The sequence below is a fragment of the Notolepis coatsorum genome (genome assembly GCF_963971535.1).
Source record: "Notolepis coatsorum genome assembly, chromosome: 11".
Taxonomy (NCBI): domain Eukaryota; kingdom Metazoa; phylum Chordata; class Actinopteri; order Aulopiformes; family Paralepididae; genus Notolepis; species Notolepis coatsorum.
In genome coordinates, this window is record NC_140175.1 from 73,429,145 (window position 1) to 73,451,168 (window position 22,024).

Below are 22,024 nucleotides of genomic sequence, written 5' to 3' on the forward strand. Positions count from 1 at the left end.
GGAGAGTCACAGCCACGTGACCCCGCAATCGCCATCTCGTCCCCCAGTACAGACGCTATTATGACAATGGAAAATGACCGACCAGGTTGACAGAGAGGGTGTAAAGTGTCACAGCCAAATAATGACACTGGTTATAATGACATCCTGTTCTGTCTGTCAATTGTGGGATGTAAAAGGTTTAAACATATGTTTATTATATATGATTGGAGCTATGTATATGACCTGTATATTCTTTATACACTTTAAAACTAAACTCTGGTTGGAAGACAGTGATTGTGTGAATCTAACCTCTTCTGCTTAAGAATGAATTGCCTGTTCTGTTTGTGCAGGGAGGTAACTGAAAGAGGGGGGGGAGGCCTCTGCCTTTGCCATGAGAGCATGCCATGAGAGCACAGAGCACAGAAGGCCTAGCCTGCCTGCATCTTTTACTACCTGTTACTTACTGGTCCGGCTGCTTTTTGCTGATAACGTGGCAGAAGCGAGGGGGCCCCAGGGAGATAAAGGCGGAGGCTGTGAAAGTTTAGAGGAGACACACGTTATGTGTGCCACAAATCAACAAGCGCCACCTGTGTTATAAACTTATACAGAGTCTTAAAACTATAGAGAGAATCTTAAAACTATATAACAATTAAATGTTAAATGTTTTGCTACAGTCAGAAATGTTGGTGTAAGAGGTGTATACATTTCTGCTGCATTAATTATATGTTTCATAATGCCATGCTTAAAATGAACTGTCAGTAGAGAATAATACTATATACTGTGTAAACTGTGTTTACTGGAGGAGGGCATCTCTGAAGATTCTCTGCTATAAACTCTGAGGAGTCTTGATAAGAATTCTCATAGATGGCCTCGCCCGGTACTGCCTGGTGGCCAGGTTAACCCTTTGTTTGTTCTGAATAAAGATGAAAAGTGGAGGGACTTTCTCATACTTAAAAAACTAGGTAACTGAGGGTAAAGCAAGTAAAAGAAGGAGGGGAGTCCATCCTTACTACGTATTGTACGTTGGTTGGCTAGTGAAATGACATCCCTGTGACATCACTGTTTTTAGACCAATCGAAATATGATACAGGATCAATATAAAAATGACTGTTCCTCCTTCGAGAGCCAGGATTTTTGAGAGATTTTATGGAGATGACTGAGTTCTGATATATTGTGAGCAGAAACCTTTGTACTTATAAACATGAAACTGTGCCTTTAATGTAATCTTGTACTTTAAAAAAATAAAACACCCTTCTTAGGGGAACTATGTGAGAATGCTATTCATCGACTACAGCTCGGCATTCAATACCATAGTCCCCTCCATACTCATAGCCAAGCTCAGGGACCTGGGCTTGGGCTATGACCTCTGCCAGTGGGTCTTGGACTTCCTGACTGGCAGACCCCAGGTGGTGAGAGCAGGCAACTGCACCTCCTCATCCATCACCCTCAACATAGGGGCCCCCCAGGGCTGTGTTCTGAGTCCCCTCCTCTACTCCCTGTACACACACGACTGTGTGGCTCAGCGGAGTAGCAATACAATCGTCAAATTTGCTGACGACACAGTGGTGGTGGGCCTGATCTCTGCCAACGACGAGAGGGCCTACCTGGAAGAGGTCAAGGTCCTGGCGGGATGGTGCCAGGAAAACAGCCTCTCCCTGAACGTCAGCAAAACAAAGGAGATGATTGTGGACTTCAGGAGGTCGGGGGTCAAGGACTACAGCCCCCTCAGCATCGACGGGGCACCGGTTGAGAGAGTCAACAGCTTTAAGTACCTCGGAGCCTACATATCCGAGGACTTGACATGGACCACACACATTAACAGTGTTGTGAAGAAGGCACGACAACGCCTCTACTTCCTCAGGCGCCTAAGGAAGTTCCAAGTCAGCCAGAAGATCCTTAAGAACTTCTACTCATGTACAATAGAGAGCATCCTGACCGGCAACATCACCTCCTGGTTTGGGAATAGCACTGCACAAGACCAAAGCAGACTACAAAGAGTGACACGTTCAGCCGAACGCACAATTGGAGGGGGGCTCCCCACCCTCCAGAACATTTACTACAAGCGTTGCAAGGGCAAGGCTAAGAGAATCATTAAAGACTCCAGTCACCCGAACAACTGCCTCTTTGAACTGCTGCGGTCAGGCAAGCGATACAGGAGTCTCAAGGCGAGCACAGAAAGACTCAGAAGAAGCTTCTATCCCCAGGCCATCAGGCTGCTAAACGAACAATGAATGAACACTACACAACAACAACCACCAAATGCACATAGCACACACATCCACACGCACACACTCACTTTAAACAAACACACTGTAGCACCCACTCCACACACTTATAGCACACACCCACTTTAAACAAACACACTGTAGCACCCACTCCCCACACTTTATATTTATGGATGAAGGATTGCACTACAACTCGTACACCTTACTGTAAATTGTACCTAAAATTGTACCTCATCCCATTTCTGCTTTGCACTAGATAGTACTGTACATTAGTACACTGCATAGTATTGTGTATTGTATATTATATGGTAACTCAGAACATTGTACATATGTCTATACCGAACACTGTGACCTCATTTTCTTCTTCTAAATTCATGCTATATTATGTTATTATGTTATTTGATACTATCTTGTCTAGCACAGTCTCTGGAGCGTAACAGTAAGAAGCATTTTGTATGAAAGTATTCTGTACTTCTGTATGACAACTATTAAAGAACTTGAACTTGAACACACCTTTTTGCATTCTTCTAACTGAAAGACGACGGGTAAGCATTGAAATGTTTTTGCATTGTAACTTTACCCATTGCTTCGTAATGTTCCTGATTTATGATGTAAAAACTTTAGAAGTGTGCCTTTAACCAGTCGGCAACCACACGGTCCCGTAATGTTCCTGATTTACGATGTAAAAACTTTAGAAGTGTGGCTTTATCCAGACGGAGACCTAAAGAGAGAAATATATATATGTATATAGATTAAAAGTGGGTTCTGTATAATGGGATTATCAAGTAAAGCCATACAGTGATAATACGTGTAACGGATAAGGGAAATGGACCTCATCTGAATAAAAAGAGTCCTTCCCAGTGCAAATAAAATAAAAAGATTCCGCAACCCCAATCAATCGACCTAAGGTCGATGACTGGGTGGGGTCGGAACAGTGCATTCGCTATATCTTGTCGGTCAGTGAGTAACAACGACAGTTTGTAGACTCATTTGGTTCTGCATGTCAACCACTTCGCAGGATGCTGTTTGATGTCAAGATGAGCAGACCAATGAGTTATGAAGTTATCGATCTGACCTAAGACCTAGCGTGGGCACTTAATATGGCGTCCCTTCGTTGAGCATTTATACTAACTGAATAGGTGCTAACGGCCGAAGAAAACAGGACTACTGTCAAAAGCCTCTGGAGTAAAATGTATTACAGATTTGACAAAAAATGTAAGTAACGTTTACTTGCGACTAAAGGGTAACGGAATGTTTACTTACAGTCAAACTTAAAGTAGAAAGCTCTACTGGCGACTCGAGTGGAAAGCTCTACTCGGGAATATCACAAATGAATAGAAAGCTCTATCTTTGTGATTAAAGTAACGTTTACTTGCGACTAAAGGGTAACGGAATGTTTACTTACAGTCAAACTTAAAGTAGAAAGCTCTACAGTAGAAAGCTCTACACACGCGACTAGAAACCTAAAATAAAAGGCTTAAAATCACACTAGAGTGGAAAAGCTCTACTCGGGAATATCACACTTTAATAGAAAGCTCCATCTTTGTGATTAAAGCAAAATTTACTCACGACTAGAGGGTAACGTAATGTTTACTTACAGTCAAAAACCAAACGTAGAAGGTTCTACTCAAAGAAAGAATCACAATTAAAGTATATTTTTGTGATTGCAATAAAAGTTTACTCACGACTAAAGGGTAACGTAATGTTTATAGAGCTCTGGGGGGAGTTACAAGTGCAACATAATTTCGTGCTTCGTCCACAGGAATGCAGGCTAACTAGCCACAAGCTAACTGAATGCTGACTGGGTGGCTACCTAGCCTGGAGCTACATGAGCTAGCTAAAACGGCGCTCACTGGAATGCAGGCTAACTAGCCACAAGCTAACTGAATGCTAACTGGATGGCTACCTAGCCTGGGGCTACGTGAGCTAGCTAAAACGGCGCTCACTGGAATGCAGGCTAACTAGCCACAAGCTAACTAAATGCTAACTGGATGGCTACCTAGCCTGGGGCTACGTGAGCTAGCTAAAACGGCGCTCACTGGAATGCAGGCTAACTAGCCACAAGCTAACTAAATGCTAACTGGATGGCTACCTAGCCTGGGGCTACGTGAGCTAGCTAAAATGGCGCTCACTGGAATGCAGGCTGACTAGCCACAAGCTAGCTGAATGCTAGCTGGGTGGCTACCTGGCCTGGAGCTACGTGAGCTAGCTAAAATGGCGCTCACTGGAATGCAGGCTAACTAGCCACAAGCTAACTGAATGCTAACTGGATGGCTACCTAGCCTGGGGCTACGTGAGCTAGCTAAAACGGCGCTCACTGGAATGCAGGCTAACTAGCCACAAGCTAACTAAATGCTAACTGGATGGCTACCTGGCCTGGAGCTACGTGAGCTAGCTAAAACGGCGCTCACTGGAATGCAGGCTAACTAGCCACAAGCTAACTGAATGCTAACTGGATGGCTACCTAGCCTGGGGCTACGTGAGCTAGCTAAAACGGCACTCACTGGAATGCAGGCTAACTAGCCACAAGCTAACTAAATGCTAACTGGATGGCTACCTAGCCTGGGGCTACGTGAGCTAGCTAAAACGGCGCTCACTGGAATGCAGGCTAACTAGCCACAAACGAGCTAAATGCTAACTGGATGGCTACCTAGCCCGAGGCTACGTGACGCTAGCTAAAACGGCACGTTCACTGGAATACAGGCTAACAAGCCAAGAGTGAATTGATGGCTAACTAGCCAAGAGCTAACTAGCTCTCAACAGGCTAACAAGCCAAGAGTGAATTGATGGCTAACTAGCCAACCACAGGCTAACAAAGCCAGGAGCTGATTGATGGCTAACTAGCCAAGAGCTAACTAGCTCTCAACAGGCTAACAAGCCAAGAGTGAATTGATGGCTAACTAGCCAAGAGCTAACTAGCTCACAACAGGCTAACAAGCCAGTACTAACAGGAAGTGAACTGGCCCTAGCCAGACATAAGCTAACAGCTGGCTACCAAGCCAGAGCTAATGGAAGTGAACAGGATGTCTCACAATCATCCCCACATCACAGAGGACGATAAATTACCCTCGGATGATGGATTGGGAGCTTCTACACCCAGCAGGGGGTTAGACTACCCAGGAGAACGGGGAACACACCCAGAGTCCCCTGAGACGTTTGCGGAAAGTGAGGAATTCACGGAACCAAGCAAATCACAATACCCAGAGCTGCCGGCTGTACAGCAGGCAGTAATTGGCACAGGAGAGAAACCTTACAGCTGTGCCCAGTGTGGGAAGACCTTCAAGACGAAGGCAGAACTTAAACAACACCACCTGGTACACACAGAAAATAAACCTTACGGTTGCGCCCAGTGTGAGAAGGCCTTCAAGATGAAGGGAGAGCTTAAAATTCACTGTATGGTACACACAGGAGGGAGACCCTACGGCTGTGACCAGTGTGACATGAGCTTAAAGAGAAAGACAGCGCTTAAAGTTCACCACATGGTACACACACGAGAGAAACATTACTGCTGTGGCCAGTGTGGGAAGAGCTTCAAGACAAAGACATGTCTTAAACAACACCACGTGGTACACACAGGAGAGAAACCTTACAGCTGTGCCCAGTGTGGGAAGACCTTCAAGACGAAGGCAGAACTTAAACAACACCACATGGTACACACAGAAAATAAACATTACTGCTGTGGCCAGTGTGGGAAGAGCTTCAAGACAAAGACATGTCTTAAACTACACCACGTGGTACACACAGGAGAGAAACCTTACTGCTGTGGCCAGTGTGGAAAGACCTTCAAGAGGAAGGCAGAACTTAAACAACACCACATGGTGCACACACGAGAGAGACCTTACTGCTGTGACCAGTGTGGAAAGAACTTCAAGACGAAGACTCACCTTAAACGACATCATACGAAACACACAGGAGAGAAACCATACTACTGTGACCAGTGTTACATGAGCTTCAGGAACCAGCAAGGGCTTAAGAGACACAGACGGCGGAGGCAGCCATGCAAGGTGCCAACCTGCTTAACGGGGGCAGTAAGGGGTTATGTGTCTCGCTCAAGAACACTGCGACACACTATCATGGACGAGTTTGGAAATGGAAAAAACCAAGAGGACGATGTAGTCATTCTTCCTCTTTATGAGGCGCAAGGCTCCACCTCAAAACGAGTATCTCCCTCCACTGACATAGAGGCGTTCAACTCTCTAGACGAGTTCCTAAAGGCCAAGAATATCAATTATGAGCACTGTTCCATTTTCTATGGCCCAGAAGAGGAGGATGGCGACATTCAGATCAAGGATCAGAACCCGAGGCCACAGATGACACCTTCAGGTGAAACTGAGTCTGAGCCTGAACAGGATGGGGAACTAAATACCTCTGAAACTGAACACAGTTCTGATTACTCAACATATTGAGTAATAGCTCAAGAGAAGCTAGCACAAGGAGACGCTAGCTCACCAAAGGGGCTTCAATGGCCCAAATGATGGAAAGAGACATAAGAACCCCCGGTCAAGATCCAGGGAAAAACATGGGGGAGAAACTAACCCCAGAGCAGCAAGCGGAGATGAGGCCAAGGGAGCCTTAAAGACAAAGGCCAAGGGAGCTTTAAAGTCACTTAAACTTGAAGTAACATAATGCTTACTTAGAGTTTAACAGGCCGAGGGAGCCTTACAGTCACTTGAACTTGGAGTAACATAATGCTTACTTCGAGTCAAAACTGAAAACTACTTGCGACTAGCAGGCCGAGGGAACCTTAAAGTCCAAGGCCGAGGGAGCCTTAAAGTCACTTGAACTTGAAGTAACATAATGCTTACTTAGAGTCAGAACTTAAGTAGAAAAACTCTACGAGTCTATAGCATGATAACTAGCCATTGCTAGCAGGAGCTAATAGCAGGATAACTAGCCATTGCTAACAGAAGCTATTAGCAGGATAACGAGCCAGAAGCTAGCAGGAGCATAAGTCCTGCTACTGTGACGGAAGTGGAACCAGCGTAATCATACAGGCTGGTGTTATCAGCAGGAGCTGAGTCTACAAGAGGCTACATAGCCTGAATCTACAGCGGGCTAACTAGCCGGAGCTAATACCAGACATAACAGTAACTAACTACCCAGTCTGGACCGAGACAAGCACAACACAGGGTAGACCCCCTGTGCAAGAGGGAAGTGGACGGAAACAACAGTCCGAAAGGCCTGTGAACATTGTGCGCTGGTAAGGGGGACAAAACCTGAACCAGCAGTATAGCAGTATCTGAGAGCAGGACTGAAACTACTGGAGGAAGCGGGTGTAATGGCCCAATACTCTGTACCCTACCAGCCCAATACGAACGGGGTGGCAGAGAGAGCTGTACGCTATATGAAGGATCAGATGATCAAAGTGAATATGTTGCGATCCTGGAATGAACCGACCTCCTTCCTTAGGATACACCAAGGAGACCGACAGTACAGTGCGGACCGGAAGGATCAGAACCTGCCCTATTTCGGGCCAGGAGCATTCTTAGACGGGGGGGGAGGTCCCCCGGAGTCAGTGGACGACGCAGCGAATGGCAAGAAGGAATATACTGACTCAGGTCAGAACTCGGAAATGGAGGAAGACCGAGATAGGTCAAGCTCCAGAGCATCCTCAAGGTCCTCATCTAGACCTCCCAGACCTCCCAGACCTCCTAGACCTCCCAGACCTCCTAGACCTCCCAGACCTCCCAGACCTCCCAGACCTCCTAGACCGGACAGAGAGACATCGGCCTGGACCCAGGTTACAGGGCGACGAGAGCCCTGAATGGACCTGAAAGAGAGAAAAGAAATGAGTCCTCTGTGGACCGTATCTGTGATGTCCTGCGAGGCCTAAGGACAGGGTCACACGACCAGGCCAAACACACTTCAATAGAGGACTGCTGCTACAATTCTCGGGGACCCATGGGGTCGCCCGAGAAGTGACAATTCAACCTACCTCAAACTATGGGAGAGATCCAAGAGGTCAGAGGGGGTGACCCCAAGATGACCAAGATGACCAAGACGACAACAACCTGGGTGCATCGGCCGGGAACAACAGATGCAAGTCTTCCCGCCGGATACCAAGCCACGACGTGGCCCCTATCCTATCGAGCCGTCCAGCCAGGGAACAACAGATGCAAGTCTTACCGCCGGCTACCAGGGTAACAAGGTACCAAGATGGCAGAGGGGGTGTGGAGAGTCACAGCCACGTGACCCCGCAATCGCCATCTCGTCCCCCAGTACAGACGCTATTATGACAATGGAAAATGACCGACCAGGATGACAGAGAGGGTGTAAAGTGTCACAGCCAAATAATGACACTGGTTATAATGACATCCTGTTCTGTCTGTCAATTGTGGGATGTAAAAGGTTTAAACATATGTTTATTATATATGATTGGAGCTATGTATATGACCTGTATATTCTTTATACACTTTAAAACTAAACTCTGGTTGGAAGACAGTGATTGTGTGAATCTAACCTCTTCTGCTTAAGAATGAATTGCCTGTTCTGTTTGTGCAGGGAGGTAACTGAAAGAGGGGGGGAGGCCTCTGCCTCTGCCATGAGAGCATGCCATGAGAGCACAGAGCACAGAAGGCCTAGCCTGCCTGCATCTTTTACTACCTGTTACTTACTGGTCCGGCTGCTTTTTGCTGATAACGTGGCAGAAGCGAGGGGGCCCCAGGGAGATAAAGGCGGAGGCTGTGAAAGTTTAGAGGAGACACACGTTATGTGTGCCACAAATCAACAAGCGCCACCTGTGTTATAAACTTATACAGAGTCTTAAAACTATAGAGAGAATCTTAAAACTATATAACAATTAAATGTTAAATGTTTTGCTACAGTCAGAAATGTTGGTGTAAGAGGTGTATACATTTCTGCTGCATTAATTATATGTTTCATAATGCCATGCTTAAAATGAACTGTCAGTAGAGAATAATACTATATACTGTGTAAACTGTGTTTACTGGAGGAGGGCATCTCTGAAGATTCTCTGCTATAAACTCTGAGGAGTCTTGATAAGAATTCTCATAGATGGCCTCGCCCGGTACTGCCTGGTGGCCAGGTTAACCCTTTGTTTGTTCTGAATAAAGATGAAAAGTGGAGGGACTTTCTCATACTTAAAAAACTAGGTAACTGAGGGTAACGCAAGTAAAAGAAGGAGGGGAGTCCATCCTTACTACGTATTGTACGTTGGTTGGCTAGTGAAATGACATCCCTGTGACATCACTGTTTTTAGACCAATCGAAATATGATACAGGATCAATATAAAAATGACTGTTCCTCCTTTGAGAGCCAGGATTTTTGAGAGATTTTATGGAGATGACTGAGTTCTGATATATTGTGAGCAGAAACCTTTGTACTTATAAACATGAAACTGTGCCTTTAATGTAATCTTGTACTTTAAAAAAATAAAACACCCTTCTTTTTGAACACACCTTTTTGCATTCTTCTAACTGAAAGACGACGGGTAAGCATTGAAATGTTTTTGCATTGTAACTTTACCCATTGCTTCGTAATGTTCCTGATTTATGATGTAAAAACTTTAGAAGTGTGCCTTTAACCAGTCGGCAACCACACGGTCCCGTAATGTTCCTGATTTACGATGTAAAAACTTTAGAAGTGTGGCTTTATCCAGACGGAGACCTAAAGAGAGAAATATATATATGTATATAGATTAAAAGTGGGTTCTGTATAATGGGATTATCAAGTAAAGCCATACAGTGATAATACGTGTAACGGATAAGGGAAATGGACCTCATCTGAATAAAAAGAGTCCTTCCCAGTGCAAATAAAATAAAAAGATTCCGCAACCCCAATCAATCGACCTAAGGTCGATGACTGGGTGGGGTCGGAACAGTGCATTCGCTATATCTTGTCGGTCAGTGAGTAACAACGACAGTTTGTAGACTAATTTGGTTCTGCATGTCAACCACTTCGCAGGACGCTGTTTGATGTCAAGATGAGCAGACCAATGAGTTATGAAGTTATCGATCTGACCTAAGACCTAGCGTGGGCACTTAATACATAGTATACACCATATTATCAATTAAGCAATGCAAATTGAAATTTGGCCCTCTTATTACACATGTGATTCGGATATGGCGTGAAACACAGAAAAAATATTCTAACCAACATAAATGGCATAGCCATACTCCCCTATTCAATAACAATGCACTCCTTATTGGAAAACGACCTATCAGATACCCCAAATGGGAAAAGCAGGGCATACATACATTGGGAGATGTTTTCAACAAACAGGGTTTTTGTAGCTATCAAGATATACGTAACAAGTTTAACCTCACCAGTTCCACATATTATTTCTACGCACAGTTATTGAAATGTTTGAAGGCTCATGGAGTCCCATTAAAGATACCAATTGAGCACCCAGATATCACAAATTCTTCTATGAAAGAGAGACATCGAGAGGCTTTGTATCTGACTTTTATCATCACTTACTAACGTCTTCGTATGGAATCTTTCCCCTAGACTCAGTCTGGAGGAGGGATATACCAGACTTGGAAGTAGATTTTGATTGGCAAGAAGTCTGGGCAAACGTTCGAATTGCGTCACGCAACCCGGATCATCAACAAATGAATCTTAATTATATTCATAGGACATACCTGACTCCTATAAGATTGAACAGAATGGGACTTAGACAAGATTCTCTATGTTCCTTATGTACAAATGGTGATGAGGGTACATTTATGCATATGTATTGGGATTGCCCACCTGTTAAGATATTCTGGGAAGAAGTGACCCTGCAATTATCAGAATTTTTATTTCTGAACATACCTGTACAGCCCTCTGTATTGCTGTTGAATGATGTTTCTCAGTTTGCAGCCTCTATACAGCTAAAGAGACTAGTTTTGTCCGGTCTCACAGCAGCTAAAAAGCTGATAGCATCACGATGGATTCAACCGGATAAAATGTACCGGAAGGTATGGGTTCTTAACTATCTCGATGTGATTTATCTAGAGATATCTACAGCAAGAATTGTAGGTGTCAGTGAAACCAGCATTGCAATCTGGTTAGAAGTGGTGGAGAGAATAAAGGCTAGCATATGAATTGTAATTCCTGCTTAGAAACTAATGAAAATGGATGGATTATCCAAGTGGGGGTCCTGGGGGGAAGAGCGAGCAAGAGCATATGTATGTATTGGATTGGATTGCAAGTATTAGGTATATATCTCGTAAACTACATTTATATTGATTCAAATAGAATGTATAGTCCTGTAATTTACTTTGGATATTTACTGTTGATGCTCGTGTGCCTAATTTTATGTCATGTAAAAAAAAAAGAGAAATTCTTCCAAAAATACCGTCTAGAATATAAGTATGTTTTTATCGTTTTCTGCAGTAATTCATAGAACGTGAGTTATAGGCATAAACGCATATATAGATTATCAACTGCCGTTTATTGCCGATACACGCTATATTAAAAAATTCAACAGTACATGATCGTATACGTTATGATTCATCATGCGCGGATGAAAGGGGGGGGGGGGGTCGTTTATAATTCTGTGATCGTCAGTAAATGCTTTATGTAGTATGGGTGATATATTGATCAGAGCAGTTTGCAGTGAAAAGAATAAACAATCAAGCTGAAAGTAACGTTACTGTCCTCTTACCGTTCGCCGATGAGACTGGAGGAAAAAGATCCCACTTATTTGACGTCGATCGACTAGATCCATTTCCGTTTTGTATGGCGCAATAAACGCCCAAATCATATTGATTATTGAGTTATGGCAGCGATCCATATGTACATTGTGTGTGTCTATAGTCCCGCAACGAGATGTGACTGCCGGATGGATTTCCCAGATGCACCGAGATCACCAGATCCACTTCCGGTTGTAACTCGCCCGATCATCCACCAGGCGGCGGTATTGAGGCGTTGCACTGTTGTGCAGAGTCCCACTGTATCAGCAGAGGCTGGGTGGCGGAATTATGAATGCCATGGCGAAAAAATGAAATATGATCTCAATAACGTGTTCTGGCAGAATTAGCATGGCCAGCAAACCCGTCGTAAGCCGTATTTGGCGGTCAATGTGTTAAGGGGATGCAGACCAAAGAAAGACTTTCGTCTTGTTTACATCAGGGTCCCCCATTTTCAATTAATTATATGACATACATGCAGGGCTTGACATTGGCACCTGCCCACCCGCCAGATGTGGGTAGAATTCCCCTGTGGCATGTACCTCTGTCATTCTACCCACCACAGTGGCTAGTGGTCTGTGTCTGTCTGTCTGTGTGTATGTGTGTGTGTTTATGTGTGTGTGTTTAGCGTTTTTTCTCCCTGGCCATGTGCATTCTAAAAAAAATTAAATCTCTGCCTTTGATTGGCTATATCACGTTCATTATGCAAAGACCAGCCCTGATCAGCCTCTGATTGGCTGAATGACGAAATAAACAAAAAAGCCATGTGAAACCTGAAACCTCTCTTCAAAGTTATTTTCACACTGAGTCCCGTCGTCGCCAATACATATAAGCTGGCCGGCTCGTTGAACACAGCTGCCTACAACCATCCTTACAGACAGTACTGGCAAGTATTTTCATATCTTAACCAGCGTTGCAACTTGCAAGACGCTTATAATGAAACGTTCCATCAATTGATTCAACCTAGAACCTGCGCTCTCTCTCTCTCTCTCTCTCTCTCTCTCTCTCTCTCTCTCTCTCTCTCTCTCTCTCTCTCTCTCTCTGATTGATTGATTGAATGAAAACTTTATTAACAGATTGCAAAATGGGTACAGTACAGCTCAATACATACAATTGTTAAGGGGATGCAGACCAGAGAAATACTTTCGTCTTGTTTACATCAGGGTCCCCCATTTTCAATTCATCATAACATATATGACACACACGACATACAGATAGACAGTACTGCTACATCTATACATTTATGACATACCAGATTTGCAAATACAGTACTGTTTGTGATACAAAAAGTGTCCAGAAAAGAGTGTATATACATTTGACATAGAAACTGTACGTTGGAGGAGGTCTCTCATTCATCACGGTGGTGAAAAAGGTTAGTCTGGAGCCCATTTTCACATGACCATTTTAATAATCACATTATTACCATTGTTGGGTTATGATCGGCGTGTGTGGGGATTTTTGGCTGGTGAAAATGCTGAGTGGCTAGTGACTTTGGAAAACCACTAGCCTCAGTGGCTAGTGAGCCAAAAAGTTAATGTCAAGCCCTGCATACATGACATACAGATAGACCAGTGGAGGTTTCTCTATGACAACACGTGAAACACAAATTCACTCATAATTTCATAATTTTTTTATTATAAATGTTTTCCTCTGTAAAAAAGATGCCAGTGAATTTTTTATTTTTCAAAAATGGCCAAAATTGACAGCTCTGAGCAGGCCTGCACTGCAGTATTGCCTGCAGTAATTATTCGTGAAGAAAACTTCACAGGTGTGACCCATTGTTAAATAAATAATAAATAACAGCGAATCAAAATAGGCTATTAACTTCATCTAAGCACGGTCTGTGCAGTTAAACTCTTGCCATTGAATGGAGGGTTGATTGATTGACAGCCCTTGACATCCAATACACGGAGGTTGAATATGATTGGCAGCCTTGCAAATCCAATCAGAGATTGCTGCATTGCAAAGTCAAAACGGGTCCAGCTGCATGTCCGGAGGATAGGTTTAGCTTGGGCCAATCTCAAGTTTCTCAAGTTTCTTTATTAGTTGTCATACAGAAGTACAGAATACTTTTATACAAAATGTAACATAAAGAAGCATTTTGTATAAAAGTATTCTGTACTTCTGTATGACAACTAATAAAGAAACTTGAGAAACTTGAGATTGGCCCGAGCTAAACCTATCCTCCGGACATACAGCTGGACCCGTTTTGACTATGTGAAAGTTGAGGCTATGAGAAAGTTGTTGTTTAGTAGTTAGTAAGATGTACAGCTATAACAAGTCAAGTCAGGCTAAATTAAACTTTGCGCCAACATTAGGACCGAAGTATAAACCAGCAACTGAGCAACATGAAGAAGTGGACTTATGCATCTGGATCAGAAAAAACGTTGTGGATGAAAAAGTAAGTAGGCTACAGTGCTTGTATGCTAACAGTAGCTAGCCAGCTTAGCCTACATCACAATGATAATCACCAAGCTAACTTACTGTACACTCTGTAGGGCTGGGCAATTAATCGAAACAGAATTGCGATATCGATTCATAGACCTATGCAATCTCATTTCTAAGTTATGACTATTTTCTTTTATTACATTTTTTTTTTTAAACTTTTTAAATTATTTTATCTGGGTTGAACATGCTTTGTGGAACTCCCTCTGGTGTTGTGGTCGTGGTATTCACTGACCTTTGGGAAGTATTTCGACATGCACATGGGTATCTTAGTGGTGTAGTGTATCTTGTAGACCAGGCCCATTGCAAGTTGCTGTACTCTGTCGTCTACTCTAAGCCATCCTAGGTTGTCAAAGTGGACAGGGGTGAGGTGGGTTTTAGGAGTAAGGTCAAGCAGTAGTCTGACCAGTTTGTTTTGTGATGTTTGTAATCTTGTTTTTAGTGCCTTTGAGGTGCTTTGGTACCATGAGGTGCAAGCATAGTCGTAGTACCCTTGAATGAGTGCTCCTGTTAGAGTCTTCAAGGTATTCTTGTTTACCAGAGAGGAGATCCGGTACAGGAATCTAGTTCGTTGGTTGACTTAGTTTTATTACATTGGATCCCATTTTGTCACAGGAAAGATTTGCCTCTATAGGATGGAACCCAGGTAGGTAATTTCATCTTTCCTTTTAAGATAAGATAAGATATTCCTTTATTGATCCCCTTGGGGAAATTCAGGCATCATAGCAGCATGGGGGAAGGGGGGGGGGGTACAGGTAGTGAAAACAACACAAGCAGTGTAAACAAATAGGTCAATATAATTTACTATCTAACTAACTGAAATATACATTATTCATTCACAGTATCACAGTATCCACATAAGGTGCAGTATGCATAAGGTAGTGTTATTGTCCTACTTGGGTTCCTATTAGTTCTAGGTCGATGTCTGGCAGCAGTCGCTGCCCACTGTTGTGGAGCCTGATGGCCACTGGTATGAAGGACTGTCCGAGGCGGTTAGTTGAGTGTCGGGGGGGTATGAGTCTGTGGCTTCCTTGTCACCTTCACCTAATATGTTTTGATCTGGTCAGGTGCGCTGTCACCTAAAATGTTTTGATCTGATCAGGTGCGCTGTCAACTAATATGTTTTGATCTGGTCAGGTGCGCTGTCACCTAATATGATTTCATCTGGTCAGGTGCGCTGTCACCTAATATGATTTCATCTGGTCAGGTGCGCTGTCACCTAATATGTTTTCATCTGGTCAGGTCCGCTGTCACCTAATGTTAATATGTTTTCATCTGTGTCCACTGACCACTGACACACAGTGGGGGATGTTTTAAAAATATTATTTAATATATAATATAATATAATAATTTGTGCTTCACCTAAAAATTTTGTCAGCAGCCTCCACTGAGATAGACAGTACTGCTACATCTATACATTTATGACATACCAGATTTACAACTATAGTACTGTTTGTGATCCAAAAAGAGTTTAAGAAAAAGAGAGTATTGTAGCGACCCTGGGATTTGGGTGATTGGTCAGCCGAGCTGACACTCTGCACTCTACCAACCTGGGGCTGGCAGGGGACGCTGTTGGTCGCACGGGCCAGGGGTTTGGTAGAGGGGAGGGGGCATGGGCTGACCTGGAAAAGGTATAGAAGGGTGTGGCACTTAGGGTGCGGGCTCTTGAGGCATGGGAAGCTATAGGGATGAGTCACTTGTACCGCAGCCACATCTGCCTCGAAGTAAAGTGAGAACTAACATCTAACTCGAGAGTCGTCAATAACGAACAACGACAAAGAGGGTTCGTTACATTGGTGTCAGAAGTAAAAAGAAAAAAAAAAGTGGAGAGAGAAAGGAGAAGACGCTTCGTTCGCCGTCAGAAGGAGTTCGCCGGAGGTGTGCATTAGCTTAGCGTAGCCTAGTTTAGCTGCAGTTAGCGGCTAGCTTGGCGCAGTGGCATGGATGTATGTGGCTGGTCGAAAGTGGAGAGAGAGAAAGGAGAGGATGGCGAGGAAGATGGAACGTGCGGGTGGTCAGGAGACATGGACGAGGACATTGAGAGCCATGACGAGGCAAGAGGGTTCCACGGAGGCTTTGCAGGGTTCCGTTTCCCGCCGGTCGGGGGTCAAGGGTGACCGGGATGTGAACAACATAGTGGCTGGACCCCGGGGAGCCACTGTGGGGGTTGGCCGAGGACATTGGGGGCCTGGCCCGGCGGGCGTGAGGACATATGTCCACTTGTCCAGTGTGTCGAGCACATAGCTAACTGTATGTCGTGTACAGAGCCGTGGTCGAATCGTCTTTTGCCGACCCCTAGGTTATTGTAGTAGGCTATGATGTGTTCTACCCCAAAATGCCCTGAGTGGGAGGGTAGTTTATTTACCAGTGTTGTGGCTATGTTTGTGAAGAAAAATGTTAAGTAATTGGCCACATCCAGCTTGTCTTGACTTGATTGTTGTATTAGAAACAGCTGTGATATGTTTGCGCTGCTCGTCAAGCAGACAGTATGTGAATTGACTTTGATGGTGAAAGAACTGAACTGAACTAGAAATTGTAAAACTAATAGGAAATAAAATAACTGAAGATTTGATTAAAAAGAAAAGCAACAACTGGACATTCCCTGTTTCATCTTTGTAATAGTCACTTTGCATATCGTATAACGTTTATATTTTTAGGCATATAAGGATAGCAGCCTTAGGGGTAGTATGTGCTGTAGGCTTAGAATCAACAATTAGTTGCAATGAAACACAGTATAATATAGAGCAATATGTACTGTAAAGTGCAAACAATGTGCAATGGTAAGAACAATCTACACAAGCTGTGGGCTATATACACAGGATATACAGTGAGGTGCAGTGGGCTATGTAAATAGAATATAGTGCAATGGTATGCTCAGTGCAATGTACTACAGCTCTAAGCTATAATAGGGATATGTGTCTGTCTGTTTAAATTGTCTGTGTCAAAGCAAGACAGACGTTAATCCGTCTAGAACGTGCTTTGTTTTTCTACATTCATAACCAAGGCTCTTTTAAGAGCCACCGCCATAATCACGAAAAATACATTCCATTAACTAATTCATTCGACATGCTTTTTCCCCCACCTACCCAACCTCCTCTAATGTAGTTTCTTCCCCCACAAATGTATATACTCTTTTTAGAAACTTATATATTATTCAGTATTTATATATTGTATAGGCTACTACATTATTCTGTATTTTTCTCAAAACGAAATACAGTAGAGATGTCTGTCAATAATCAATCCAACATAATAATAATAATAATAATAATAATAATAATAATAATAATAATAATAATAATAATAATAATAATAATAATAATAATAATAATAATAATAATAATAATAATAATAATAATAATAATAATAATAATAATAATAATAATAATAATAATAATAATAATAATAATAATAATAATAATAATAATAATAATAATAATAATAATAATAATAATAATAATTGTATTGCTTACATACACACACATAGAGGAAGACAATACCAATTTCCAAGTTCGGGAGGTCAAACTCAAAGACATGTGCATGCCTACACTGGCTCCCGGTAAAAAAAACGAATACATTTCAAAATCCTCATGTTCACATACAAAGCCATAAACGGTCTCGCCCCAGCCTACATAACAGAACTCCTGGCCCAATCAACCAGCTCCAGATCCCTCCGTTCAAACAATCAAATCTGCCTAAAAAAACCCCATACAAGACTGGTGACAAGACTGGTGACGAAGGGAAACCGGGATTTCGCAGTCGCAGCACTTTTTTTGTTACAGTTTTGGTGACTAAATGGCAGCTTTATGTGTGTAACGTTCTGGGTTCTCTGGTCTTGTTAGACCTGAGAATCCGGCTACCATTCTGATATCTGTCACTTTCTCTCTGTAATTGCCTTATTGACTGTCACCTGTGATTGGCTGTCACTCTTGTCCTCCTCCTTCCTCGTCGGCTCTTCACACTTCTCAGAACCAGTATGCGACGGTACCAGGACAAGTGCTGCTGTAACTTGTTCCCTGTCTGTATTCTCTTATTTAGTTTATATTGTTTTGCTGTCTCTCAGTTGACGCCCTGCGTCTTTCTGTTTACCTTGCTGTTCTGGAGTTTCCTATTAAAGAGGATACTCATTGTGAAGAGCAATACCACCTCTCCGTCTCCTTATTTGCCACCACAACTGGAACTCCAATCTCTTACCTCGTAACAGAAGAGCCGACAAAGATGAGTTCCATGGAGGCAATCTGGGCGGAACTCCAGGAGCAGAAAGACAGCCTTAGAGTCGTGACCGAGCGCCAGATGGAGGTGGGCACTGGGCACTGAGCTGGGTCGCCTGGGCAGTATGTCCATTACAGGGGCGAAAATCTGATATCAACTTTGGGGGGGACAATTACATTACATTTTCTCAAGAGCAATTCCTGGGGGGGACACCAAAAGTAGTGCTGTAACACATAGCCTACTACGTTGTAATATGTTAAATGTATATTGAGGAACAGAGTTGTTTTGTATGTTAGAAGAGACTTTTAAGTTTAAGTCAAGCACTTTGATATATGTTATGTTTAAGTCAAGCACTTTGATATGTTATGTTGACTGTTTAAACAAATCGTGGTATAGTCACCAGTTTAAGTTTGAGAGTGGCAACAATCGATGGCATTGTCCCATTATGTTCAAAATAAATGTTAAGAATTTATTCTTAATTGCTTGCCTGGGTAAATAAAGGTTAAATAAATATGTCCATATTTTACAAGTCTAAAAAATAGAGAACATTTCACAATGTTGCCAAACAAAAACTCAACAAACATACCTGAGACTCCCTGTCTCTGCCAGTCTGTTCCTGTCTTCTGTATCTGTCCCCAGCTCTGCTGTCAGTGTCTGTGTACCATTTCTTGCCTGCTCTGCCTAATGACATCATTATCAAATGATTTGAGCATTTCACCTCTTTCGTATGAACATTTTTCAACCTCTGTATAGTTGGGTCAAGAACCAAAATTCCGTGACCATTCTCTGGCTAAGATGTTTTGATGATTGATTTGACTTCTATGGACCTTTTATCAAATATTTAGCCCCCGTGTCCCTCCCAAAAATCCCGGCATTTTTTGTCAGATCCAAAATACCTGCTGACGCCATCTTGAAAAATTTACTTTTGATCCAGAGCACCTAGAATCATGTATGAACACACTTTTTTGTGTAAGTCAACCATGACAATTCCAATTGTGACATCAGTTTGACTCAATTTGACCCAGAAATCCAAGATGGCCACCATCTAGTAGAGCGAAAATTTAACTTTTAATGTCAAAACCAATTTTACCATGGTACTGCTGTACTTTAAACAAACTACCTTCATAAGGATCTCAGCAAAATAATTTATGAATGTACAGTATGACAAGATAACTAATTATACTTCAAAATACGCTCTCTTAAATAGCTGTAACTTGAACAGGTTAACAATGAAACCACTTTAAACATGTCATGATCAGTCCGAATCAGAGCATTCTGCCTCACTAGATTCTGAATCATCAGATTCCAATGAATCACCACTCCTCCTCCATACATCATCATCTCCCTTCTCATCATCATCCTCCTCACTCTCCTCTTCCTCACTTTCTTCAGCTGGCCCTGGTGCAGGTAGATGTGTTGGGAGAGCAGGTCGTGTGTGGCAGACAGGGCGACAGCGACCACCCACCAGCTCCCAGCCATGTTCGAGTGGCGAAGGGTGTCGCTTCAGGGAGGGGTGGCGCACTACTAGATATGCCAAGTAGTTGGCACGGAGGCAGTGTTGGCGTAGGCTATCTGCATCTGGAGGGAGATGGATAAATGATTTGTTCTTCATACTCTTCCACTTTGTGGCACGGGCCTCAGCCATGGTGCTACTCTTCTTGTCGCCATAAATAACATGTTGTGTGAACTCGAACAGCTCCTCTAGCACCTCCTCCTCAAGGTCAAGGCTATCTCCACACCGCGAGAGCAGCCATCGTGCCATAGGGCTCTTTGCCACCTTGTCATACACTGACGACTTACCCTTGCCATAGAAGCCTGAGTTGGCATCACAGCCTGTAATACAGTGTAGCTGCACAATACAATCTGCCATCTCCTCAGTAACCAGGCCACGGCAGAAGACTGTGTCCTGCTTTCTCTTGATACAGAGCATACCGGGCAGCTGTTGAGAGATGACCGCTGCCGTGACATAGGCAACGGTGTCGGCTGCATCAATGACAACAGGGCCACTGTAGCCTGACTCACGTAGAACTGTGTAAGCTGAGAAGAGGATGGTGTCAGCCTTAGACTGGTCAAAGCTGTAGTTCTGCATTGGTTGCTGGGTTGACAAGTTGGTGCAGTGGGAGCCAACAGAGTAGATGATCTCTGTATCTACACCCTTTGCAACAAGGTCAGTCAGATAGCTGCATATTACTTTTTGTAGCAGTGTTTTGAACTCTCTGGCAGAGGGGAAGGGGTCGCCCAGCTTCATGTAGGTGTTGGGGACATGTATCTTACCTTGTACCCGCAGGTCTCACTCATCATCTTTAGTTAAGTATGCTGCATCGTACGGGTCATTTACACAGAAAATACGGTCAGCATCACCATGGCGGGCCACCATAGTCCAACCACTTGTATGGGGTGCCGTCTTGTGTCTGCCGATCTTCTGCTGATGGGGTTGCCATCCTCCAGATCATGCCCATGTCGACAAGAGCGGTGTAGGGTTATTGCAGATCTACAGATTGGAGAGAGAGCTTCTGAATGAGCTTGCTCTTCTGTGTCTACCTATATGTGCCATTGGAGTTGCATAAGGCCACACATTCCTCGACAACACGATGTTCCAGCAACTCGGAGAGATTCACAAGTTGACTGACCTCAACCAGGTCAATCACTGCCTTGAGAGCACTCCGCTCCATCTCAGCAGCTCTTGCTTTGAGTTCCTCCCCGGGCTTCTCCATGCAGGGCCGCTTGGCAAATGTCAAGCGTTTGCTCAGAGGGACAGGTGCATGGAGGCAGGTTTTCTTACTGAACACCCGGTATCGCAAGAAGCTGGTCAACTTCTCCTCTCCCACAGCATGGGGTGAGTTGAAATCCGCAATGAGTTAATCGGAGGCAGGCATGGCTGACTGTAGGGTGCGGAGGGTGGGTGAGGCTGGATCAAATGGGAAGGAATCAAACTCATGCATGCATGCGACCAGGTCCTGCACGCGCTGCTCATCTTCTCTCATCCTTTTCGAACCACATTCTATGTGCTTCCTCTTGGCTTTTTTTTTTTTGGTCAGGGCATTGTGAGCCACCCGGATCTTGGCCAAATTGTTTACATTTCTGGAGTGCACCAGCAGCTGCTTCTCATTCTGGAGGATGGAGAGCCAGCCAGACTTCATTTTGCTGCCCTTGTTCATTGTACACTCAATCCACATGTCCCAGGCCATGATGGAGTAGGGGTTTCCTGTGATGGACTGAGTGAAGTCAGTACGAAGGAAGGCGACCTGATCAGCAGGGAGAGCTGTCAGCATTGCCCAGAAGTCAGACAGCCACCTTCCATCAGTGCCTGTGACACAATCTTGACATCTTATGCACGCATGCTCAACCTGGATGTTTGCCTCATAGTCCTGTACAAGACATTCTAAACGTTGCAGAAACATCCAGTTACAGCGGTGTGCAGTACCCCCTCCTGTCAAGGTGTCATTGAGAAAGTCGTCATTGTCAATGATACTGATGCTTGGTTCTCCCTCAGCGATCCCGCCAGGACACACCGAACACCGCTCAAGGTCA